We start from the raw sequence: 27,908 nt of genomic DNA on the forward strand, positions 1-27,908 counted from the left end.
AAAGCTGTGATAATGTCTTCCCCTAGCGGGTCTCTGTTCAGCATGAGTTCGGGGAACTTGTTCTTCAGCGTGTAGGTGGCATCCAGTATCTGCTTCACTCACTCAGTCCTGCATTTACAGCTGATGTATAGGCGTTCCAGCCGCTCGTCATCTGTTGCGAAACGAGACAAATATGGTGAGACTCAAGCAGTAAATTACAGAGAACACAGATGGTTCAAATGGTTCAAATGGCTCTGAGCACTATGGGACTTAACATCTGTGGTCATCAGTCCCCTAGAACTTAGAACTACTTAAACCTAACTAACCTAAGGACATCACACAAATCCATGCCCGAGGCAGGATTCGAACCTGCGACCGGAGCAGAACTCAGATGGATCACTACAACAATTCCAACACTTCTACTGCTACCCCACGTTATGAATGAACCAATTAACTGTGGAAAACATCAGACGTGATGTAAAGCCGCACCTCAGGCAAGTGGTTCACGGATGTGGGCAAGGAGTAACAACGAGAGGTGGGAAAATTGAGATAAAGAATTCAAAATTATTAGTAGCGCAACCTCTTGAAGGGAAGCCACAACGCAACGGTAAATATTGGCAACGCAGTTGGTGTTTTATCGAGCGTTTCATTATATTTGCTGACAGAATTACTACTGAAAACTAAGGACCAATCACATAACTGAGAAGGTATCTGAATTTTGTTTACTCAGAAGACAGTGAAATATAAAGTTGTCTATTGCATAATTTAATGAAAATGACATCGGGTGTTGAAAATTCGGAGTTACAACGTTATTGCGGCATGTCCTACCTGCAGAGCTAGCTTCCCAAGGCGTAATAAAATAGGTTTAAATTAATTTCCTCCAAAAATCAACGGTTTAGGCCACTACAATTTCTCAAATCAGCTGAAAGATCTATTCTTAATTTTCTTCTTCTTCTTCTTCTTCTTTTGTTTCACCCTCTTTGGGGTATGCTGAATCAGACATTTATTTGTGCGTTGTTCTTTTCTTAGGGCGTATTATTTCTTCATTCTTTCTGATCTTTTTTTCCTCTCTTCTTCCGAGTTGTGTGGATTTGTCTAGGAACCTCATGTCTTCATCTTTAGTAATTAATTAAGCTTTTCGATCGATAAGTGAATTTTCTGAAATCTTTAACTCTACTAGGTCTTTCTCATTTTCTTTAAACCAGTTGGGTTTCGTTTTGCGGTTACGGAAAAAGTTTGAATTTTTCCCGTTTTGTTGATTATTTCAAACTTATCATTCCTTAAGTCGAAAACTGATCAACAAAACAAAAAATGTTTTTTCTGTGATTAGCGGTAAACATTGATTAGAAATGGATCTTTCTGCAGTTCCGTGTCGCATCGCATTTGCTATGAAAATACTACGAAAAACTGCCCGTTTTGTTTGCTTTCGAAAGCAAAATTTTTAATACTTAGAAAAATTTCTAATATTTAACTTGTAACAAATGTGAAGTTTCAACTCATAGTCTCACAAAAATTAAGAGAAAGATTCGAAACACACATGAGGTACAAATTTCAATAATGCCCCAAGGGATGTTCTAAACGCTTCGCCATTTCAGTTATAGTTGGTGTAAGGGTAGTTGGCCACAAATATTTTGGGATTTCTAACCGAGTCATATTTTAACTTACTTACAAAAGTCAAATGACACCGAAACGCCGCCCGTGGTGGGCGAGCGGTTCTAGGCGCTACAGTCTGGAACCGCACGACCGCTTCGGTCGCATGTTCGAATCCTGCCTCGGGCATGGATGTGTGTGATGTCCTTAGGTTAGTTAGATTTAAGTAGTTCTACGTTCTAGGGGACTGATGACCTCAGAAGTTAAGTCCCATAGTGCTCAGAGCCATTTGAACCATTTTTGAACAAGGAAACAAAACTACGACTGGCTATAGCTCTCGAGTCTCCATTCATTGGTTATCGAGCTTTACATTTCTGAAGCCATCGCACAAGGCTATCAAGAGTCAGTAGGGAGATTGTTACGTTCCAGTTACAGAAAATATGTGGTTTGTTACATTTCGGCACTAAGACTTGAAAATGAAATAATGTATTCCGGACAATTTCGACAAATGGTGCACAACTGTCCCCATGCTGGTTAGAAAGCAGTGTTTTGGGGATACAAAACATTACTTGTTTCTTCAGATTCCAGCCTCCTGTAAATATCAGCAAAGCACAGAGAACTTTTTGTATGTGATGGTAGCAGTGTAGTGATAAGATCACTGTTCAGTAGCACATTTCTGTAGCTTCGTGGACCGCTAATCAGAAGCATAACGGCAGAATACGGTGAGGTGGTGGTGACATGCTGACCTATGACATCGGGCAAGTGTGGCTGTACTTGCAGCCAGTTGCGAATGTTGGCGAGTGCCTGCCGGATATCTTCCTCGCTCGTCCCCAGCTGCTGTCGCACAAGCGCCTTCTCCTCTTCTGTTGGGAACTCGAACGCCATACCTGCCACAGAGAGGAGAACCATAACATTATTTTTATGACCTCCTAAAAATGATGTTGATAGCTCATAAAGATTTATGTAAATGTATTCCGTGTAAAATGAATATTTGGATAAGGAGTTTCGATAATTTTAATACTTTTTGATAGATACCATCCACGTAATATGAGCCTCACGTGGCAAGATTAGTGTGTGTGTGTGCGTTCTGTCACAGATACATTTGACTAATAACGTCATATAGTATATACTGCATGACGGTATCCCCTACGAACAAGTTTTTAAATATGCAGAGGGTAATGGGTATAAGTGCAAATACTTCTGTTGGTGATTAAGGCGTTATACCGCACAACATTACATCAGTCTTTACGTTAAGTCTTATAATTATAGCCATTACAAGTCAGAAGGCAATGGAAACCACTGCACTAAAGACACGTAATGTGTATCCACAGGAAGTGTGACCTGTAATTGAACAAGTGTCATGATGATCTCTCCATTGGCAAAAGATTCCGAAATAGGCCCCATTTGGATCTACGGGAAGGGACTGCCAAGAGGGAGGTTACCATGAGAAAAAGATTGAATAATCAACGAAAGGATGTTCTACGAGTCGGGGCGTGGAATGTCAGAAGGTGGAACGTGGTACGGAAACTAGAACATCTGGAAAGGGAAATGCAGAGGCTCAATCTAGATATAGTAGGGGTCAGTGAGTGAAGTGGAAAGAAGACAAGGAGTTCTGCTCAGATGAGTATAGGGTTATATCTACAGCAACAGAAAATGAATTGGAAGGTAGAGCAGAGAGTGTGTTACTGTGAACAGTTCAGTGACAGGGTTGTTCTTATCAGAATCGACGGAAAACCAACACCGACAACTATAGTTCAGGCATACATGCCGACGTCGCAAGCTGAAGATGAAGAGATAGAGAAAGTGTGTGAGGATTTTGAAAGGGGGATGAAAATCTAGTTGTCATGGGAGACTGGAATGAAGTTGTAGGGGAAGGAGTAGAAGAAAAGGTTAGAGGAAAATATGGGCTTGGGACAAGGAATGAGCGAGGAGAAAGATTAAATGAGTTCCGTAATAAGTTTCAGCAATTAATAGCGAATAATCTGTTCAAGAATCACAAGAGGAGGAGGTATAGTCGGAAAAAGCCGGGTGATAAGGGAAGATTTCAGTTACATTGCATCATGGTCAGACAGAGATTCCGAAATCAGATACTGAATTATGAGGCGTACCCAGGAGCAGATATAGACACAGATCACAATATAGTAGTGATGAAGAATAGGCTGAAGTTTAAGACATTAGTCAGGAAGAATCAATACGCAAAGAAGTGGAATACGGAAGTACTAAGGAATGACGAGAAACGCTTGAAGTTTTCTAAGGTTATAGATACAGCAATAAGGAATAGCTCAGTAGGCAGTACAGTTGAAGAGGAATGGACATCTTTTTAAAGAACCATCACAGATGTTGGGAAGGAAAATTAGGTATAAAGATGGTAACTGGGAAGAAACAATGGGTAACAGAAGAAATACTTCAGCTGATTGATGAAAAATGGAAGTAGAAAAACGCTCCGTGGAACTCAGGAATAGAGAAATACAAGTCGCTGAGGAACGAAATAAATAGAAAGTGCAGGGAAGCTAAAACGAAACGCCTGTAGGAGAAGTGAGAAGACATCGAAAAGAAATGATAGTCGGTTGCACAGACTCAGCATACAGGAAAGTGAAAACAATCTTCGGTTACATTAAAAGCAAGGGTGGTAACATTACGAGTACAACGGAAATTCCACTTTTAAATGCAGAGGAGAGAGCGGATAGGTGGAAAGAATACGCTCAAAGCCTATATGAGGGGGAAGATTTGTCTGGTGTGATAGAAGGAGAAACTGGTGTCGATTTAGAAGAGACAGGGGATCCAGTATTAGAACAGAATTTAAAAATCTTTGGAGGACTTAAGGTCAAATAAGGCTGAAGGGATAAATAACATTTCATCAGAAGATCTAAAATCATTGGAGGAAGTGACAACAAAACGACTATTCACTTTGGTGTGTAGAATCTGTGAGTGTGGCGATGAACCATCTGATTTTCGGAAAAAAATCATCCACACAATTCCGAAGACGACAAGAACTGATTAACGCGAGAATTATCGCAAAAAATGGTTCAAATGACTCAGAGCACTATGGGACTTAACATCTGAGGTCATCAGTCCCATAGAACTTAGAGCTACATAAACCTAACCTATGGACATCACACACATCCGTGCCCGAGGCAGGATTCGAACCTGCGACGGTAGCAGTCGCGCGGTTCCGGACTGAGCGCCTAGAACCGCATGGTCACCGCGGCCGGCGAATTATCGCACAATCAGCTTAACAGCTCATGCATCCAATCTGCTTACAAGAATAACATACAGAAAAATGAAAGAGAAAATTGAGGATCTGGTAGATGAAGATAAGTTTGGCTTTAGGAAAAATAGAAGCACGAGAGAGGCAATTCTGACGTTGCGGTTGACAATGGAAGCAAGACTTAATGTAAAATAGTGCGAGATGTTCGAAATCCTGAAAAATGTAGAGGTAAGCTATAGGGAGAGACGGGTCGTATACAATATGTACAACAGCCAAGAGGGAATAATAAGAGCATACGACCAAGAACGTAGTGCTCGTATTAAAAAGTATGTAAGACAAGGATGTAGCCTTTCACCTCTATCGTTCAATCTGTACATCGAGGTAGGAATGATGGAAATAAAAGAAAGGTTCAGGAGTGGAATTAAAATTCAAGGTGAATGATACGATTCGCTGATGACATTGCTATCCTGAGTGAAAGTGAAGAAGAATTACACCATCTGCTGAACTGAATGAACCGTCTAATGAGTACAGAGTTTGGATTGAGAGTAAATCGAAGAAAGACGAAGATAATAAGAAGTAGTGGAAATGGGAACAGCGAGAAACTTAACATCAGGATTCGTGGTCACGAAGTAGATGAAGTTAAGGATTTCTGCTACCTAGGCAGTAAAATAACCAATGACGCACGGAGCAAGGAAGACTTCAAAAGCAGATTAACTATGGCAAAAAAGGCATTCCTGGCCAAAAGAAGTCTACTAATATTAAATATCGGCCTTAATTTTAGAAAGAAATTTCTGAAAATGTACGTCTGGAGTACAGCATCGTATGGTAGTGAAACACAGACTGTGGGAAAACCGGAACGGAAGAGAATCGTAGCATTTGAGATGTGGTGCTACAGACCAATGTTGAAAATTAGGTGGACTGATATGGTAAGGAATCAGGAGGTTCTACGCAGAATCGGAGAGGAATGAAAAATGTAGAAAACACTGATAAGGTGAAGGGACGGGATGATAGGACATCTGTTAAGACATTACGGAATAACTTCCATGGTAGTAGAAGGAGCTGCAGAGGGCAAAAACTGTAGGGGAAGACGGAGATTGGAACACATCCAACAAATAATTGAGGTTCAAGTGCTACTCTGAGAGGAAGAGGCTAGCGCCGGAGAGGAATTCGTGGCAGCCGCATCAAACCAGTCAGAAGACTGGTGACAAAAAAAAAACAGTGATTGTCTTTAAGTTGGCTAGTACTTCCAAGTAGATATTGCTAGAGCAAGCCATTAATGCTTACTTCCCCCTTGGTAGCAGGACAGGTGTTGCAGTTTGGATGCGTGAATGCAAAACGTGTAGTGTATACTGACAGGCATAGGCCACTTACGGTGCAGTGCGACCATGTAGACAAAATCAGGTCGTACAGGTTGTGGTGTGTTTTTGGGAAGACGGTTCCGTGCAGGGGACAATAACCGACACACTGTTGTGTGTAGATGTTAAGGTACCACATATAAAAGTATCTGCCCCGACAAGAGTTACAACCTGTATATATTTATATCAACAGGCAGTTCCATTTCACCACAGACAGCAGGAAGTCATGCATTTGTTTGTGGGGGTTCAATTTTCTGTTCTCTAAATTAGAAGGTGAGACAATATATTTGGTAAACTTGCAGCTGCCATGAACAATCGCTTGCAGGTTGTTCAAGGGTCAGAGTAACTGTAATTGCATAAAATCCCACGATTTTGAGATTTGAAGCTCAAACCTTTTCAAAGTAAAATTCTGAAATAAAATTCAAAATGACGGTAATAATGCATAGTCTGAGATGGTATTCATGCACTATTTTTAGAACTTAATGTTAATCTTCTTCGTTTTCCATCTTTTTTCTCTCAAAAAAATGGAAAAAATTATATCCTAATGTTCAGTATTTGATTTGGAAACAATATTGTTAAACTTTTTGTGGTATTTTCAGTGGATAACTGTAGAAGAAATAAAAAGTAAATACAAAAAGCGGAAGCACCTGTGAATCACGATGAGGCCACTGTCGCTCGCCTGCTGCTAATGTTTCACAGCTGTCAATCATAATGTACATATAGCGTGAGCCTAAGTCCAGAAAGAACCCAAATACTTATTATTTAACTATTTCGTCTACGTTCCAGACAAGGGCATGCTTCAGCCTTAAAACTAAAATAAATATGTAATAAAAAGAAGCTCAAGCCTATTTAAGTTTAATCTTTATGAAAATGGTGTTAATAAATGAATAAAAGTTTTTTAATTTATAATAATTGTTGTTACATTATTGTCATACACTACCATCAAGAACAGACTGTCAGCTTCACCATGAACCATAATTCACTGAAGGCCAATACAAGGTTCTTGAGTGACATGGCAAATTGTCAGGGTCAGAAAATATAGCAGAATTTACTGAATGTTAACCCAAAAAGTAGTAAACATTTAAGAGATATCTTTGTGAAAGTTGTTTTCTTTTACAGTAACTGACATGTGAATATTATTAATAATAAGTCAATTTATCATTTCTCGTCCGGTCTGAAATTAATTAGGGTACACATTTTATATACATTGCGTTACAGGGTATAAGTCCAGTTTTTTTTTTTTTTTTGTCTGAGTGCAGTGTACTGAACAACATTACACCAGCATACGCTGCATATGGAGGGTAATAGTTATACCTATTAGGCACAGAATGTTTTTAGGTTTGTTAGTACCTCCAAGTACATGTGCCACGACCAATCCATTAAATCTTGTTATCCATTTGGCGGCAGGTCACTTACTGAAGAATGGGCATGTCCAAACAAAATGGTTAGTCAGTACTGATAGGTGTACTCGACTTAGTGATGCAGTTAAGACCTTGCAGAAAACATCAGGTCATAAAGCTTATGACGTGTTTCAGAGAAGAATAATCGACTAAGAGAAAGAATATCTAACACACCTGACTCAGTACCTATCACAATATCTGCTCTTAGACCCTTGAGACCAAGTACTGAGGTGACGAAAGTCATGGAACGCAACCCCAATATCGTGTCGGACCTCCTTTTCTCTGGTCTAGAGCTGCAACTCCACGTGTCATGGATTAAGAAGTCGTAGGAGGGCTCCACAGACATACTGAGTCATGTTGCCTCTGTAGCCGTCAGCAATTGCGGAAGTGTTGCCAGTGCAGGATTTTGCACACAAAATGACCTCTTGACTATACCCCATAAATGTTCGATGCAATTCTGTCTACATCTACATTTTACATATATACTCCACTAGCTGCGAAGCAGTGTGTGTGACGGAGGGCAAAATTCGCGCCAAATTCATATTTCCCCCCTCTGTTCCACTCGAGGATCGCGCGAGGGAAAAACGAAAAAACGACTGTCTGAACGCCGCAGTACGAGCTCTAATTTCCCTTATCTTTGAATGGTGATTATTGCACGATTTGAAAGTTCGTGGTGAAGATCGGATTTCGGAATTTAGTGAGCAGCCCCTTCCGTATAGCGGGCCGTCTATCTGCAAACATGTCCCACTTCAAACTTTCTATGAGATTCGTAACGCTCTCGTGATGGCTAAATGTACCAGTCACAAATCTTGCCGCTCTTCTTTGGACCTTCTCAATCTCTCGAATCAGACCCAACTGGTAAGGGTCCCATATAGACGAGCAATACTCTAAGACTGGACGAACTAACGTATTGTCAGGCGATCTGGATGGCCAAATCCGTCGCTCGCATTGTCCAGAATGTTCTTCAAATAAATCTCAAACACTTGACGTCCAGTGACAATTCCATCGTTTCCAACATGACATTTTCATTCTGCAGTGGAGTGTGCGCTGGTATGAAACTTCCTGGCACATTAAAACTGTGTGTCGGACCGCTTTGGAAGGTAGGAGACGAGGTACTGGCAGAAGTAAAGCTGTGAGGACGGGACGTGTGTCGTGCTTGGGTAGCTCAGTTGGTAGATCACTTGCCCGCGAAAGGCAAAGGTCCCGAGTTCGAGTCTCGGTCCGGCACACAGTTTTAATCTGCCAGAAAGTTTACATTCCATCGTTGTTTGGGAACATTAAGTCCATGAACGGCTGCAAATAATCTCGTATTAGCCGAACATTGCTACTTCCAGATAATGATCAGTTCAGTTGGACCAGAAGACCTATTCAGTTTTCTTGTACCGCAGCCCACACCATTACGGAGCCACTACCAGCTTACATAGTCCCTTATTAACAAATGGTGTCCAGGGCTCCGGCGGGTCTGGGTCATATCCGAACACTACTATCAACACTTACAAACTGAAACAGTGCTCATCTGATCTGTCCACGGTTTTCCGGGCGTTTATGGTAGAACCGATATGGTAACGAGCGCAGGAGGATGCTGCATGCGATGTTGTGCTATTAGCGAAGGCACTCATTTTGGTCGTCTGATTCCATAGCCTATCAACGTCAAACTTCGCCGCAGTTTCCTGATTACGTTCATATTACGTTCATATTACGTCCCACATTGACTTCTGCTGTTATTTCACTCAGAGTTGCTCGTATTTTAGCACTGACAGCTGTAAACAAACGCTGCTGTTCTCAATCGGTAAGCGAATGCCCTCGGCCACCGTGTAATGCGTGAAATGTAGTATTTTCGGCACACTCTTGACACTGTGTATGTTGGAATTCTGAATTCCCTAACCATTTCCGAAACAGAACGTATCACGCGTCTAGCTCCAACTACCATTCCGAGTTTGAAGTCTTAACTCCCGACGTACAGCCATTATCATGTCGGCAACCGTTTTCACATGAATCAAGTGACTACAAATGATAGCTTTACCAATGCATTGTCCTTTTATACCCTGTTGACGCGACACTGTATACAGGGTGTTCGCAAATTCCCTTTACTGACATATAGGACTTTTAGAGTGGAGTGAGTATATAATATTTTGAAATGGAACCCATATCCGGAAACGTACCGTTCCCGTTCTACGACGGTTTCAAGTCAGATGTGTAATGCGCCCACGTCTGCTGAGCGAAAGAGAAAAGTGTCAGAGTTGCTTGCCCTGGTATGCAATAGGATAGACAGGATGATGTGTACTACGTCAGACAGTTGCCTGATATTATATTGCATGAGTACTGTTCTGTACCTACAGTATACTCCGTTCTTTTTTTTGTTTTGGAAGATATAAACATGTTATGTTTAAGTGTTTGTACTAAAAAACTGTGTTTCCTTCGGAATTGTTACCTGATAATTGTACTGCTTCGCTCCTAATTCATTTCCTCAAGCGGAAGAGGATGAGTTAAGCATCTGAACTGAAACCACCGTAGAACGAAAACGGTTTGCATATCGCCATGCCATGACTTTTGTCCTCTCACTGTATATCTGTGTGATTTTAGAGACAAATATTTTTCGGTGTGAACCATCTGGTGTAAATATTTATTGTGTGATGCGCCTCTTACCACTGTGTAGTATAAACTAGGGGCAAATATGTATAATAATAATGAGAACTAGAATAACAAAAAACGAATATTACAGAAGCCGAGGGTGGCCTAGATTTCGGCTCGCTGGCCATGCCCAGGCCCCAGTGCTAAAGCCCTCAGCCACGTTTCACATTTTTCCTAGCGCCATGCCACGCTGTCTGAACGCGAGGAGGGAAAGAGCGCAAAACAGCAAACGCGCCGCATTTAAATGGCAGTACTGTCACACTGCATGTGACTTGGTTTATACATTTCACATTTCTTAGCCACATAGATCGCAAACGATACAAGTTTTCAATATTAATTAATTATTTTGGGAGCGCTGAAGATGTTCACTACTGGCCATTAAAATTGCTACTCCACGAAGATGACGTGCTACAGACGCGAAATTTAACCGACAGGAAGAAGATGCTGTGATATGCAAATGATTACCTTTTCAGAGCATCCACAAAAGCCTGGAGCCGGTGGCGACAATTACAACGTGCTGGCATGAGGAAAGTTTCCAACCGATTTCTCATACACAAACAGCAGTTGACCAGCGTGTCCTGGTGAAACGTTGTTGTGATGCCTCGTGTAAGGAGGAGAAATGCGTACCATCACGTTTCCGACTTCGATAAATGTCGGATTGTAGCCAATCGCGATCGCGGTTAATCGTATCGCGACATTGCTGCTCGCGTTGGTCGAGATTCAATGACTGTTAGCAGAATATGGAATCGGAGGGTTCAGGATCTCAGCGGCTTCGTATCACTAGCAGTAGAGATGACAGGCATCTTATCCGCTCATGGCTGTAACGGATGGTGCAGCCACGTCTCGATCCCTGAGTCAACAGATGGGGACGTTTGCATGATAACAACCACCTGCACGAACTGTTCGACGACGTTTGCAGCAGCAGGGACTTACAGCTCGGAGACCATGGCTGCGGTTTCCCTTGACGCTGCATCACAGACAGAAGCGGCTGCGGTGGTATACTCAACGACGAACCTGGGTGCACGAATGGCAAAACGTCATGTTTTCGGATGACTCCGGGTTCTGTGTACAGCATCATGATGGTCGCATCCGTGTTTGGCGACATCGCAGTGAACGCACATTGGAAGCGTGTATTCGGCATCACCATACTGGCGTACCACCCGGCGTGATGGTATGGGGTGCCATTGGTTACACGTCTCGGTCACCTCTTGTTCGCATTGACGGCACGTTGAACAGTGGACGTTACATTTCAAATATTACGACCCGTGGCTCTACCCTTCATTCGATCCGTACATTTCAGCAGGATAATGCACGACCGCATGTTGCAGGTCCTGTACGGGCCTTTCTGGATACAAAAAAATGTTCGACTGCTGCCCTGGCCAGCCTATTCTCCAGATCTCTCACCAATGGAAAACGTCTGGTCAATGGTGGCCGAGCAACTGGCTCGTCACAATAGTCTAGTCACTACTCTTGATGAACTGTGGTATCGTGTTGAAGCTGCATGGGCAGCTGTACCTGTACACGCCATCCAAGCTGTGTTTGACTCAATGCCCAGGTATATCATGGCCGTTATTATGGCCAAAATGGTTCAAATGGCTCTGAGCACTATGCGACTTAACATCTGAGGTCATCAGACGCCCAGAACCTAGAACTAATTAAACCTAACTAACCTAAGAACATCACACACATCCATGCCCGAGGCAGGATTCGAACCTGCGATAGCGGTCGCTCGGTTCCAGACTGTAGCGCCTAGAACCGGACGGCCACTCCGGCCGGCTATTACGTCCAGTGGTGGTTGTTATGGGTACTGATATCTCAGGATCTATGCACCCAAATTGCGTGAAAATGTAATGACATGTCAGTTCTAGTATAATATATTTGTCCAATGAATACCCGTTTATCATCTGCATTTTTTTCTAGGTGTAGCAATTTTAATGGACAGTAGTGTAATATAATATTTATCTAGTATAAACTCTCGGCATGCCGACAGACACAGACAGTTTCACAGAGATTCGCACTCAATATCTGACGTAATCGTGACTTATTTAGTTTCGTAATCGAAGAAAAGTCTTTTGTAAGTATGTCGATCGAAATATTGTAGCACTGTTGTAGCCTCATTATTGAGAGTTGAAATATCTGCGCGAATAAAGCGTTGTAGACGTCCTGGACAGTTTTAGCATAAAAATATTTGTCACTGAAACATAAATTACCTTGCACGTCAGTCAGTTATGTCTGCACATGCAAAGGGTCCCTTTCAACTGAAAAGGTAAACGGACTCTAAAACATCTAGAGATTAGGTATAAGACTGACAGTATTCTCAAAACCTTTATAAAACCGTTATTTTAATTCGCGCAAGGCTACAATGAACTCTTCAAACTTCGCACCTTCTTTAACACCTGTGAGCTAAGGGAACAGTACTGTCTTTATTAGAATGTGTCCCGTCTATAAGGCGATTTTCCTTTCGAATGCAGCTTCATCAAATCTGAAAGAAATAACCTTGCAACGGTTTACAGTAGTCAGTGCGCAGTCAAGTGCACTTAAAATTCGAAGTCTGCAGTCCATTATTTCTGATGCTCTAATTTTCCTTCCTGAACTTATTCTCCCTTCATAAATTCAACAACAGCGTATTTCAAATCGGAAAATGGTTTCAGGCATGCCGCTTCACTAAACCAACGTACTTTGTAGTATTATTTGAAGTCATCATACTCTTCATTCATTTCCATTGAAAATTGTCTCTGACAATTGAATCACTGGTACGATTTCAGGGATTTTACTGTTCGTACCCCCAATTTAAGTGCTCCATGCCTGCAAATTTTGCACAAAGTGCCTCTTGATGTGCAAAACAACAAGTACCATCTGTCGATCGTTGCAGTTTTTGTGCTTTTTAATTGCCATAAAAATGTATAAATTCTCTTTGTGTGGTACTGTAATGTCGTTCCATACAAATAAGCAATACCCGTCGCTTATGCTAATTGAGAACTGTCATCCCTCCCTTCTGCCATTTCCATTCGTTTTAAAGGATTGTGATAGGCTGCCTCTTTTTGGGCAAATAGCCACTGGGCCTGTCAATTTTCTTCATACCATGACCAAATACCGAATGGTAAACAGCGCTGGTACTACGATTCTGCCGAGCTCAGGGAGCTGTGCCGACCTAAAGATGCCGGACAACAATGCTAAATGAAATGTCGCGCTGTTCCGAGTGCGTCCGAGAAGAGCCGAGCAGAGCCGAATGACAGGCCTGGCGCTGGCCAGCACACGCTGCATGCGTGAAGAAGTGTGGCACGCCGTGGCGGGCCCAGGAATAAGCGAATGGCTGGGGGCAGGGTGACCCAAAAGATCTTTCACTTTCTTAATTCGCATTCCAGAACCACAATATCAAAAAACCCTCCTGCTCTACACCTCAAACCCGAAGACATCAGCGACGGCGTTGTTTGGAGTACAAGATAGTAACGAACGTGCTACACCGAGATGAGCAAAAAAACAAGAAAACGCGTTGCTCTTTTGACGGAGGAACGTAAGCAAGTCCATTCACAAAAAAATGAAGGTAATCTGAGCTTCAAAGACAGAAAAGTTCACTGCCAAATGTAATAACATTTAAAGTTATGCCGGCTGCTGTGGCCGAGCGGTTCTAGGCACTTCAGTCCGGAACCGCGCGACCGCCACGGTCGCAGGTTCGAGTCCTGCCTCGAGCATGGATGTGTGTGATGTCCTTAGGTTAGTTAGGTTTAAGTAGTTCTAAGTTCCAGGGGACCAATGACCTCAGATGTTAAGTCTCATAGTGCTCAGAGCCATTTGAACCATTTAACATTGTTCTTGGTGACCCCATCGAAATAGCAACAAAAATGATAGTAATAATAATAAAAAGTTCACAACTTTCTTTCCCTTGTCAATCCTCACCACACTAGCCTTTCAAAAGCCAATCCTTTCAGGTTATTCTGCTGGGCAGGGATGTTCCAGAGCGGATACAAGTTGGGTAAGCTCTGGAGAAGCAGATCGATTACCCAGTTCCTAAGGATCTGTTATGATGAAAAGGTTGGGCCTGCATTCACCAAAATCGAATCGCATGAACTCAACAGTAGCCAATACATGCACAGTGAAAGCCCGGCACTAATTCGAGACAGAACTCGTAACACCCGACAGACGATAGTCACTTCAACAGAGCTGCTTCATTTCTCTTTTACATGTCGGTTACACTCTGCGAAGATTATTACGAATGGGAACCAAGTTTTTCACGACGGCACTTATAAGTAAAACACTCTCGGTATTCTTGCCGCGTCAGTTCTGGATAAAATATCGAGCTTTCGACGATTACCTCCATCGTCATGATTAGGAGCCGACTGTCTTCACTGCTGCTGTGGTAGCCTTTTATATTGCCCATGGACGGCTTCTGATTGGTCGCCTTATAATTGGTCGGCGATTACGTTTTGCTGTCGCATACGGAAAAAGATCCGCCAGCATTTTCCTCCTGAAACTATAAAGTTGTTCCGGCACGTGATGACGACACCTACTTCTTGTATGGTAACAAATTTTATGAAATGACGGAAGGTATGGCGATGGACTGTCCGTTGTTTCCATCACTGGCGGACACTTTCTATGGAGAATTTTGAGGAACATGCATTCAATTCGGATCCCCTCCGTCCATCCTTATTTTATCGTTACAATGGCGATATATTTATGATCTGGCCACACGGCGCATAAGCTCTTGAACAATTCATGGAACACATGAACAGCATACATTCGAACATCCAGTTCACTGTCGAGATGGAGAAGGAAGGGAGACTGCCTTTCTTAGACGTTTTAGTAGAACGACAGGTGGACGGGTGTCTTGGCCACTCTGTAAACCGTGAGCCGACGCATACCGATTTATACCTGAATGAACAGAGTCTCCATCATCCTGCTCAGAACAGACCCGTTTTCAGCACATTGGTATACAGAGCAAAAACTGTTTCTGAGGAGGACCACTTAAGGTCCAAAATTAACCACCTGAAGTACGTGTTCCGAATGAATGGCTATGGTGCACGCGATATAAAGGCAGCGTTTTCCAAAAAAAAGGAAACGTGAAAATGCTGCACACTCATAGGATGAATTACCGATTGCGGTTCTTCCTTTATGTGGCGCGATTTCCAGAAAAATAGGAAGAGTCCTGCGTAGAAGAGGTATAAGACCGATTTTACGTTCTCCTAAGAAAATTGAGGAGATGATGCGCCCTATTAAGGACAATCTCGACCTCAGGGGTCCCTGTAGATTACACTATACCCTGTGAGTGTGAAAGCAATTATATAGGTCAGACGATTCGTACCATTTCCGACCGCTGAGCAGAACACCAACGCCATATTAAAAATAGAGAACTGGAGAAATCGGCAATTGCGTAGCACAGCCTCACAAACAAACATAAAATATTGTTCGATGTAACAAAAAATTCTGTCCCATGCCTCCACTGACTGGGATTCTGTTATGAAGGAGGCTGTTGAAATAAGAACGAGCCAAAATAACTTTAACCACGATAGCGGATACCATCTGAGCTGTGCACGGAAACGAGCGCTTGATGCAGAGAAGCAACAGAGACGTTCCTTCCAAGGTTTACGTTCCAACGGAAGCGGTGGCGCCACCGGCGCACACAGGGACATCGTCTGCAACAGCAGTACGTAATCGCCGACCAATCATAAGCCGACCAATCAGAAGCCGTCCACGGGCTATGAAAAAGGATACCACAGCAGCAATGAAGATAGTCAGCTCCTGACGATGACGATGGAGATAATCGCCTAAAGCTCGAAATTTTATCCAGAACTGACGTGGTAAGAATACCGAGAATGTTTTACATATTATTACGAATGGGTTCAAAATACGACACGCTCAGAAGCAAAATCGAGGAGCTGAAAATTTCTGGACACCAGATAGACAAAATTCTATCACTTTCACGAAAAAGGCAAGACTCGATGGATGGCGTCATCCAGTAATTAATCTCACTGATAAACATCTGGGCGAGAACACTGTGAACGTCATTATTAAAGGGATAAATTCCGTGCTCACTCCAAACATTCCAGAAACAGCAGATAACTTCAGCTCCGTGGAGCATGTAGCAGTTGCGCTTCTAACGGAAGCAGAAGAAGAGGTTAGCCGCTAAATCTGTAGGCTCTAGTGTTCCAAAACGAGCTGCTACGAGAAATTTGCGACGGATTAGGAAACTGCAATTCGGCCAGCTACACTATAAGTGTAATGCTTCGGTCCTAATGTCACCTTTGGACTGCAACAAGATTTTCTATCTTTAGAATGACTTTCGATGCAGATAGATACATGTCGATTCAACGACTAAAATGGGAGCGAAGATGAAGAGCAACCAGTACTCCAAGAGCGACTAAGCAGCGCTGCTACATGGCGGCAGCAGTGAGCGCGTTCCAGGGCGGTGCCGTCGGTGCTGGAATACTGGTTACTCTTCGTGACCTCGGGCATGGATGTGTGTGATATCCTTAGGTTAGTTAGGTTTAATTAATTCTAAGTTCTAGGGGACTGATGACCTCAGAAGTTAAGTGCCATAGTGCTCAGAGCCATTTGAACCATTTATTCTTCGTGTTGTGCTGCTCATGGCAACACATATCGAAAAATACTAATATCGCACTAGAATAACTTGGAATCACTCTAGCAGTAGGTGCTCGTGAAATTACGTTTTAAGTATATTTTTATTCGCAACGATAAACAAACTGACATTCCCGTCGACATTGGGCGTCGCATGAAATACTTGACGATTAGTATTTGTTCGGACTGACTCTAGCTAAACGTTGCAAACACGGTATATGCCTTCTGAAAATGATAATGAAAATGTTTGAAATCACTGAAGGCTAGCAAGTATATTTTAATCCTAAATAATTACTAGTTCTTGCAGTTGCACCTCTACAATTGAAAAATCTGCCGTGAGGAAAAAGACGCAGAGAGATGTAAATGAGAGTGATGTTTGTGAGAAGTTGTAACGGGGTGTATTACGTTTGTGACCTATCACTTTCCTACAGTCATCTCCGTCACAAATATACAACCCTGTTCACAGGTGCAGTAAGATCTTAAAAAGTTTGAGAAAGACTACGAATTCTTTAATATTGCGAACAGTACGTAAACATACGCAGGCATTTGGTCTTTATATATCATATAATGGATAGAAAGCAATACTAAAACAGTTATGGCTAGAACCCATCTCTAAATTTTTTGAACTGACATTACGTGTGAAGAATTTTGACATTGGAAATGTGAGGCATAAATACTGTCAGTAAACAGAATTTGCAAACTCAATCAACATTACCGCGGTTGCTTGCGCTAATCACAAGAAGATTGTCATTCATACAAGCGTAATTTTTCTTGTGCTCTTATACCTTGATGACGTCAGATACTTTTCCATTATCGAGGGGAAGGAATCTACAGGACGGCATACAAATCAAATCACCAAGTCACTTAAGACTTTCTGCATGCGAAATCCCCGACTCGTTCAGCTGAAACAAACCCTATACTAAATAGCATTAATCAACAGGAAAGACAGTTTCAAAATATTTAGACACGAAGTCATTCTAAGGTCGTAATCTAACGTATTTACAGGAACTCTTAATTTAGAACAATCCATTTGAAGCCAGTATCATAACTAAATTGCCCCAGGCCAGTATCAGAACGATTTAAAAAAAAATTAGAAAACTTCCACCGCCGCGGAAGAGCGATTAATACTGTTTCACATTATCACATTGCTGTACTCTGTATGTTTCACTCTGCAGCTAAGTGCTGTTCAAAATTTTCCTGACAGACTAGGACTGTGCCAGGCTGCAGAGAGAAAAGAAAGTGACAGCTGTCTTTTAGCAAATTAATACAGTCGTTTAAAAAAAAACGCCAATGTTTTTGAACTGGCCTTGCTGCTTGCAGAGAATAGTATACAATCTGCTCCGAAGAATGTCGCTCAGCAGACGCGCACCCCAGCAGCCTGCTGGTCGTGTTGCACGGAAAGTTCGTAAACGATAGACCTGTTCTTCAGTTTAGGCTGGAGAGATTTTGAGCGTAATTCAGTAGTTTCTCTCTCTCCCTCTCACTCTGAGTTAAACACATTGGTTTAAGATAATGGAGACCCTACGGAGTGCCAAGAATTTACCATTTCTTGAAAGAATTACGTAAAAACCAAACTATACTTAGTGTGTTAATATCCACGGTCTGGCTTTTAGAACCGCTAGACCTAACAATCGAATCCAATACAATACACTGAGACCCACTCAGTAAGTATCTCAAGTTCTTTCATTTACACCACTGAACGCAGCAGAAGCCACACTTGAAATTGTGAGTGCCAATTCATATGTTTACGTACGTTTACAAACATCTTGTAATTGCCTCTTAATTACGATTTCTCATTTGGGACGAAGATTCTTATTACGTAGTCCAAATGTAGAGGGGATCTAATTTTCTAGTATTCTAGTGGAGATAGAGACTGTCAACATCCCTTCTATTATGTGACACGCTGTTTCTATGAGGTATTGATGTCATATGATTGTCTAGGCTCTGGACAAGCGATTCGCAAATCACGTAACCGAAAATTGCTGTAATAAAGTACTTCATGAAACATGCTGGTTGCTGTCAGTGGTGACAACTGGCACATAATCTAAACATTACATAATCTAATTCAAACTGAAATACCAATAGATTAACTAAACAACACTACGATCAGGATTGGATCAAACAATGTCACCCTAATTGAGAGAGTCGATGACGTGGCGGTTGCTTGTCCCAGACGGATATTTCCATTTACAGACGAGTTTTCAATTCAGATGTCCTAGATTCCGATTTACTGTACAACGGAAAGTGTTACGGCTTAAAGCCAAGCGCCGGCATGCCAGTCAGGAACGAGAGAGCTGAGAGGGCTGTGAAAAAGACGTCAGTCGATAGCACACTGACGGACCCCTGTTCAGGACGACAATGCGACAGCAGTGGCTTCTATGCAAAGAGAACATAAGCGCTGCGCCCGACTGGGCGCGGCCAGTTCTACAGCAGCTTGAAGACTTGCAGCTAGATAGAAGTGTCAAAGTCCATTACTTTGCTTGTACATTCTACTCGTACATAGAACTTGGAATTGTTATACTGTAGAGATTTATTATTTTGACTGTCGTCCTTCGCTTGCGACACATCTGTTAAACACGAACACGAAGTTAGGTATTGTCATTTTCTTTTCGTAGTAGAACACATTAATACGAATTCACTTGAGTACGTCGAGCGATTCGAGGAAGCAGGTTTCCTAGACAACGTATATTTGATGACTAGGCAAAATTCAACAGAAAGAATGCAGTCCCATAACAGCTTTACATGCCCATCTTGAATCCGGAATATAAAATACGATTGATTATTTTTCTTTGTTCTGACATTTACACCACACTGCATACATTCTCTAGTCACTGCTTCTTCTGAAACACAGCACTGTCGGGGATTCCGTACCCAGGCGGCTGCTTGGTGGGTGTTTCCGTACTCGGAGAACTGCACAGATCTTTGAGTTTCATCGGCTGTCTAACTGTACAAAGATGCAGGCATTTCATTTATGACAGTAAACCTAGTGGCTAACAAGACGCAGAGAATTGGCTACAGTGGGCTACATCAGATTGTGCGTCAGTTTGTAGGAATTGTCGTTATTATCAACATTATAGCCATTCCAGTTATATGATGTCTTGAAGGATAACAGGGTTGATGGGGACAACGAAGTACCACAGTAACGTACCACCATTTACCTTTTTTACATGTTCTAGCGTGTCCTTTGGGTTATAAAAGTGCTGTTGCTACAGTCTTCTTCCAGTGAGATACAGGCCTCCCTCATCGACCAGGAAGTCATCGTTCGACATCTGTGAATGTGTGAGATTCTTGAGTCATCGTCAAAACAGTACGTCGCACATGTAGCATCTGCGTATTCATTCGTATATAAGTCAGGCCCAACCTCCAAAAGAAACCAGGATTCGTCACCACCTCATACCGTAAGCGCAATATATGTCTTTTCCATAGCAAAAGACCAGGCTACTGCTGTAGTTTCTTCGCCATCATCCAGGGAAGCGGATAGACATGGGCCACGTAATAAGCCTTGTGTAAGACATATGTATCAAGTATTCGGACGTTCTGGAGCGTGTTAAGAGGACGCCTTTCATGTTCTAGTATCGCTTCTTGAATTTTGTTCGTTACAGACTCCCAGTTGAGCGTCGCCATTTAAAGTAAGCAACGATCAATGATGATACCAAGATACGTATTCCGATCAACAGCAGTAGCTCTTGGAACAACCACATCATGAAAACCTCGCAAAGTAAGAAGCCTGCATTTTCCTTCATTAAGTAGTGCTCCTGAACTCCAACAATAATTACTGACTACAGCCTTCTGTCGAGGTGTCTCCGCAGGACTGCGGAGCAGAACCATCACGTAATCCGCGTATGTACGAACAGCTATAGCCCCTCCGGAAAGTGTTCAACTTTTCATCTGGGTTGCTAGATCCGAAGTAAGGACACCTGACACAACACTTACCAAGTCGTCAACGGCGGGCTGCTTTGAGGCACTCTCCGACGGATATTTAATGGGGACGTTAGTTGGCCACTAACAACCAGCGAGATGTGTGGTGTGCGTACTGTAAGATCTTCGGTACACACACCTTCAGATTATTTGACTTGTCGCTCTAACGAAGTAGGCGAGTGTCAGCAATATGTCTCGTGGTCTTATCGTGGTGTGTTTATCTTCTGCCGTTAGGTCATACGATAGAAATGCCACTTGCACGCTTAGAGTAGCAGATTGACAGTGACCAACTTTAAACAGAACTTGATTATTTTTCACACACATTTATTAAAATAATAAAAATCATAAACCCTACTTAACTTGATTCTGGATGCTATTTACAATTGACAATCTCAAGTTCCTTTGGTCTTGGTACGTTAATCTTATTCTCACGTATCTCTGATACTTGACAAAAGTGTCTATACATTTATCTTCTTGGCTATGTACAGGAATATGATAATCTTATTAGGTGCAGACTGAAACTTGACTATAGACTGGTACGGACTAATGTAGACTAATGCAGACTAATGCAGACTAATGCAGACTGACTGATCAGAGGTCTGTACACTCGTTATAATACCTCGCACGGTCAGGTATCACTGCGCAAGTGTGATCCGCGAGGAGAAAAGGTTCCACATTAGCTGCAATCTCATTGGCTGCATTACATACTAATACGCGGATCGGCGGAAGCAGAATTTGGTCCGTCTCTAAGGCAGCGCTATCTCGTAGTGAGGAGACGGACGAGTGCTGCACCTGCGCTCTAGTGGGAAAGTTGTACCACGCGCTGACTACGCGAAATTATGTACACAACAAAATGAAATACCCATAAGCAGAGAGCAACCACCGTCTGTCAACAGTAAAGTCAATTGCCTCCAGAATCCGAGGCAAAAAGTCTCGATTAACACGATAAAATGCCTTATCAGAGTCTAGAAAGCTAAGGGCACAAGGGACGGACATTACAGCAGCCACGAAAACTACGTCACGACACTCGACTATAGGGGTAAAAATGGTACGACCAGGTACGCAGCTTTTAAGTGGTTCAAATGGCTCTAAGCACTATTGGACTTAACATCTGAGGTCATCAGTCCCTTAGACCTAGAACTGCTTAAACCTAACTAACCTAAGGACATCACACACATCCATGCTAATGGCAGGATTCGAACCTGCTGCCGTAGCAGCAGCGCGGTTCCGGACTGAGGCGCCTAGAACCGCTCGGCCGCATCGGCCGGCTACGCAGCTTTGATGCTTTGCAACAATCGTCTCCATCAGAGCCGACATCTCACTATTAACTGCCCTCGCCCGCAGCTCGCGATCGTGCGGTAGCGCTCCCGCTTCCCGCGCCCGGGTTCCCGGGTTCGATTTCCGGCGGGGTCAGGCATTTTCTCTGCCTCGTGATGGCTGGGTGTTGTGTGATGTCCTTAGGTTAGTTATGTTTAAGTAGTTCTAAGTTCTAGGGGACTGATGACCATAGACGTTAAGTCCCATAGTGCTCAGAGCCATTTGAACCATTTTAACTGCCCTCGCCACAGTCTTATATTCGGTGTTTAACAAAATAAGTGGGCGAAAGCTATCAGGGGATTAAAACAACTTTTCTCACTTTGAACGAGGTCGTCACTACCTTGCAGCACTTCATTCAAAAGGGTGTAAGACACGCACTGTATCAGATTGTGCCATTACGACACGTGGGAGAATTAATACAAGGGCACCGGCGACGGGTCTGATGCCGAAGCAAATGGTATAAGGAAGTCAGTTCTTCCGTCACCAATAACGTGGCTTGAATCGCATTTTTAAACCTTCCATTTGTATCCTCTTCAACGTCAACAATCCTGCCTTTCAAGCCTAATATCCGCACTTCGCAGAGCGGCATGATCAGCAGCATCATAAAGTTCACTCAGGATGGAATAGTAATATTCGTAAGTTCGTCGGAAGTCTCACGCTTTGTAGCACAGAAAAGTATCAAATCTTGCCTGAGCCCGATTTTGCCAGCTGTGTCCACCAGTCAACGAAGCAAGAGCATTTCCCAGTGGACGGTAGAGTGAGCTCCCATACGGTTCGCCTCACGTCATAGAGAGAGGAGTCAGCTAGGTGAGCGATGTTTAACATCCATGAGGAGGGCGGAACAATTTGACTGGTTGCCTTTCACGATTGAGAGCTGTAGTTACAGGGTAGTAATCCGTAAAGGAAACTGGGACGACTTCAACATTAAGAATACTATCACGCAGGCAGTCTGATAAGTAAAACCCGTCTAATGTGCTACTAGAAGTTGCAGTAAAGTGGGTAAATTTAATTAACGCCGGGTATGTACATGTCCAGATCTCTTTCAGACGTAAGTAGCGGACCAACTCGTGGAATTCACTAGAGAAAGTAAAATTTGGAGATTGATCTGCTGCACGCAATGCACAGTTAAAATCATCACCCAACAGAATACCCGGGGAACTATACGCAACAGATAAACAATTTCATCTGTATAAAAACGCGAGCGATCCACTGTGCGACTAGTGCCAGACGCGCATATAAAAGAACCAAGGTAACATTAAAAAGCTGACAACCTATGCCCATGCCAGAAGCCAACATTTGCACCTCAGCAATAGGAATGCCTATGCGAAAGAATAAGGTATTGCCCGTAGAATATTAGCGTGCTACATTAAAGATCTTACGAAAACCAGGTAAGGAGAAATGGCTAAATAACACCTCTTGATATCTGCGCATGAATCATAAATGAATTGACACAGCGAACCGAATCGCAATTATGATTGCACACGATTAACATTTAAGGAAAGGAAGATGTGGACTTGGGTCACTGACCACAGCCGTACAGGGGTGTAAGGAACGAACTGCAGATTTGGGTGGACAGCTGGGCGTCAACGTCCATTGCGGAATCCACAGATGAATCAGACATCGGGAACCAAGACCCCAGTCATCGCAACCTTTCTTCTTAGATTACTTACGTGCCACCGCACGGTCAGTTGTATACGCCGTTCCTGTCCTCTACGTGCTGTGGCGGACACTGCAGGGAGAGGTGCGGGAGGGGTCATAGTCGCAGCTTCCTGCCCCTCAGAAAAGTGTCATGTAATGCAGGTCCAGTCACCAAGGTGGAATCAGTCTGTGGAACCACCACTGTAACAGGTAATACTTCGTCGCTAATTTTATTCTCCTCTGGAGTTGCTGTAGGCGTCAAATTCAGAGAAACGGTTGAAGGCGAAGGAGCAAGAAAACACTGGCACGTCTCTCAAACCGTAACGGGGTACACAAAGAGGAAGGGAGCCACCCAGCTCCCTCTCCACACATAGCCAACTGAGAAGGAGCCACCTCGCGTGCAGCAGGGATGCTGAGGTAACTTTTTCGCCACTCATCGTATCACGGACGGGAGGTATCGGATCACTGAGAAAATCAGTGGATAAAATCGATGCGGAGGAGGTTAGGGTAGAAGAAGGCGCAGCCAAATCTTGATCCTAACCATTGTGAGTAGGACGCCCTTGTTTGTCAGTGTTGCAGGCTCTATCCTGGGGGAATGGGATTCTGATATAGTTGCGGAGGTACCTAACCTAACCTAACCGTCTGCATAAGTAAATACCCAACGTTAGTTAAATTTACCCGATTATCAGATCGGTGGTTTCTTTCCTGCGATCCGAAACGGAAGTAAATCCGACTTTGGGAGTGGATGTAAAAAGATCGGCTAACCTTAATTTGCCACACTGCACTAATGACGGCCTTAATACGATCATACGATCACCCTCTAGACCTACATATATATTCCGCTAGCCACCAATCGGTGTGTGGTGGAGGGCACAATTCGCGCCAAAGTCATATCCCCCCCCCCACTGTTCCACTCGCGGATCGCGCGGAGGGATCCTCGGTGAAGATCGGATTTCAGAATTTAGTGAGCAGCCCCTTCCGTTTAGCGCGCCGTCTATCTGCAAGTGTGGCCCACTTCCAACTTTCAATGAGATTTGTAACGCTCTCGCGATGGCTAAATGTATCAGTCACAAATCTTGCCGCTCTTCTTTGGACCTTCTCTATCTCTTGACTCAGACCCAACTGGTAAGGGTCCCATACAGACGCCGGCAGAAGTCGCCGAGCGTTTCTAGGCGCTACGGTCTGGAACCGCGCGACTGCTAAGGTCGAAGGTTCGAATCGTGCATCAGGCATGGATGTGTGTGATGTCCTTAGGTTAATTAGGTTTAAGTAGTTCTAAGTTATAGGGGACTGATGACCTCCCATAGTGCTCAGAGCCATTTGAACCAACCCATACAAACGAAGGCAAGCTATATCTTTTGTCGAAGGACTGCATCGCTTAGAATTCTACCAATAAACCGCAATCTAGAGTTTGCATTACCCGTTACTTGTGTAATCTGATCATTCCATTTGAGATCATTTCGAAAAGTCACACCCAGATACTTGACGGACGTTACCGCTTCCAAAGACGAGGCATTTATTTTGTACTCGTACACTGGGGATTTTCGTCTAGTTATACGCAGTAGGTTACACTTACTAATATTGAGAGACCACTGCCAGTCATTACACCACGCATTGATTTTCTGCAAATTCTCATTGATTTGTTCACAACTTTCGTGTGACACTACTTTCCTGCAGACCACAGCATCATCGGCAAACAGCCTCAGGCCGCTGTCAATACCATCAACCAGATCGTTTATGTAAATCGTAAAAAGTGGAGGACCTATTACGCTTCCCTGGGGCACACGTGAAGTTACGCTTGTTTCTGTTGAAGTCACCCCGTTCAGGACGAGATAATGCTCCCTTTCTGTTAGAAAACTTTCTATCCAACCGCAAATGTCATTGGACAGACCGTAAGCGCGCACTTTTTGTAGCAAGCGACAGTGTGGAACTGCGTCGAACGCCTTTGGAAAGTCGAGAAATAAGGCATCATCCTGGGAGCTGGTATCTAGAGCCTGTTGTATATCATGCAGAAAGAGGGCCATCTGTGTCTCGCATGACCGCTGTTTCCTAAAACCATGCTGGTTTCTGCAGATGAGCTTCTCAGAGTCTAGAAAGGCCATTATGCCTGAACACAAAATATGTTCCATGATTCTAAAACAAATAGATGTCAGTGAATTTGGCCGGTAATTATATGCATCCGATTTTTCTCCCCTTTTTATAGATTGCTATGACCTGGACCTTTTTCCAGTCCTGTGGAACTTTCCTGTGTTCCAATGATCTCTGATGGATAAGAGTGGTGCTATATTAGTAACATAGTCAGCATAAAATCTTATGTGGTTACGGTCTGGGCCAGATGCCTTCCTGGCCTCTAACGATCTTAACTGTTTTACAATCCCAGATACACTAAACACTATGTCAACCATCCTTTCGTTTGTTCGATGATTGAAAGGGGGAATGGTGCTGCAGTTCTCTACCGTAAATGAGTTTTTGAAAGCTAGGTTTAGAATTTCGGCCTTGTGTTTATCATCATCAGTTACATTACCCGTACTGTCAGCTAGAGAAGGTGTTGAATTATTAGTAGTGTTCAAAGATTTTACGTACGACCAAAATTTTCGGGGGTTATTTTTGGAATCTGCAGATAAAATATTGCTTTCAAATTCATTAAAAGAATCCTTCATTGTCCTTCTGACAGCTGTTTTCATTTCGCATAATTTCTGTTTGTCAGGGGGGCAGTGACTACGTTTAAAATGACTGTTTAAAATTCTCTACTTTCTCAGTAACTTCTCAATATGTTTGTTGTACCAAGGTGGATCCTTTCCCTCCCCTATACTTTTCATAGGCACATATTTCTCTAGAACATGGTGAAAAATACCTCGCAGGCAATTAGACCGAACGTGTCCACTTTCATTACATAGGAAGCAGGTTCCTTCTTGACCAGTATACATAACACGGACGCGGTAACGGTACATTTGTTAATGTGATGGAATACTGCGTTTAACATGCATTTCCAGTAAACGAAATCCACTGTAGCACTATAATATATGTCGAGTAGATCAGCGGTTAGGACGGATGTTTCTCACCTCACTATAAGGAGTCAATATGTCCTTTAGAAAGCGGCCATCTACCTCCGGCGGGACATTGAACACTCGTACATTGGTATCATCAATTTCAGGATCTACGACTGACACCATAATAACGATGCTCTAACGGGACTTGAGGACCATGTCGCGACAGAAATATTTCAACGTGAAGGGGATCCATAAATTTCATGTAAAATGTGTACTCGTCTGCTTCAAAATAAGAGGTGTGGACGTGATCGGAGTTCACATGAGTTGCATCGACAAGCCAGTCGTGGATTTCTAGAGACCCTGGTGGCAAGTGTCGCGTTGTTTTATCGAAAGTAAAGCTCACAGTACCTTTCCGTGGAATACACGTGGAAACGATGGTAGACGTAGCGGAGAGGTCGACCACGCTGCAAGTAGACGGACACAAACAGAGAGTAAGGCTGAGCTGAAGCGCTACGACTCACTCGGCAGACAGAACAACAGTAACGAGGAATATTTCACTCAAACGACGCTGCGGCAAGTGAGAAAAACAGTAACCTTCCCGCTCGAAGCGAAACTGCACTTACTTAATACCAGGACGCTCTCATGAATTGTAACTACGATGCCGGCAATTATAATCTCTGTTAAATAAAATCTACGAATAACACCCTGTACTGTTTTACATCCTTGAAGTAACAAACTGAGTGCTACTACTGTGCGAGATAGTCACGAGCTCATAAAAATCTGAATAGTACCAGGCACTTAAGACACCTCCTCTTCGTTCAGTCGTCGTTTCTCAAGAATCCATTCAACACTCATATCGAAATTAAATGGTAGAGGAAAGGTAGCTAGGCTATTGCTATACGTACTATTCATCCAAAAGACAAAATTGTATGAATGCCTAGCTTATGAAGTAGTGATTTAGGCTCAGAACAGAAATACGAGTTCTGCACAGAAAATTCCGAAACTCCACAGAAGCATGTTTCGTAATGCTATCGGCTTTTTAACACGTCACCTACGGAGTGCTACGGAATCCAGCGGAACTCCGGAAATGGATTTATGTTATTAGGGAAATATTCTACGATATATTTCTGCAGGACAAAATAGCATATAGACATGTGAAGTAGAGAATAACTGCTTATCGGCAGTACCTGTGCAACGAGAGCTCCTTCCTCCGCGTGTCTTGATTCTGGGGCTAATGCGCTGCTACTGACACCACAAGAGACGGCTGGCTGGTTCTAAGCCTGTGAGCAGTCAAGGACGTCCACAATAC

The 27,908-nt window shown here is 43.1% G+C and overlaps 1 long non-coding RNA gene across 1 annotated transcript; it reads right to left on the reverse strand.

The window, feature by feature from the left end:
* LOC124612828 lies at nucleotides 1–27,845 on the reverse strand. The gene is made up of 3 exons (XR_006979574.1): nucleotides 27,787–27,845; nucleotides 2,316–2,456; nucleotides 1–151 (listed from the first exon to the last, which is right to left on the reverse strand). It is a non-coding gene; the product is annotated as an uncharacterized LOC124612828 (long non-coding RNA).
* Nucleotides 27,846–27,908: the final 63 nt, after the last annotated feature.

This window comes from Schistocerca americana, chromosome 4 (genome assembly GCF_021461395.2).
Source record: "Schistocerca americana isolate TAMUIC-IGC-003095 chromosome 4, iqSchAmer2.1, whole genome shotgun sequence".
NCBI classification, from domain to species: domain Eukaryota; kingdom Metazoa; phylum Arthropoda; class Insecta; order Orthoptera; family Acrididae; genus Schistocerca; species Schistocerca americana.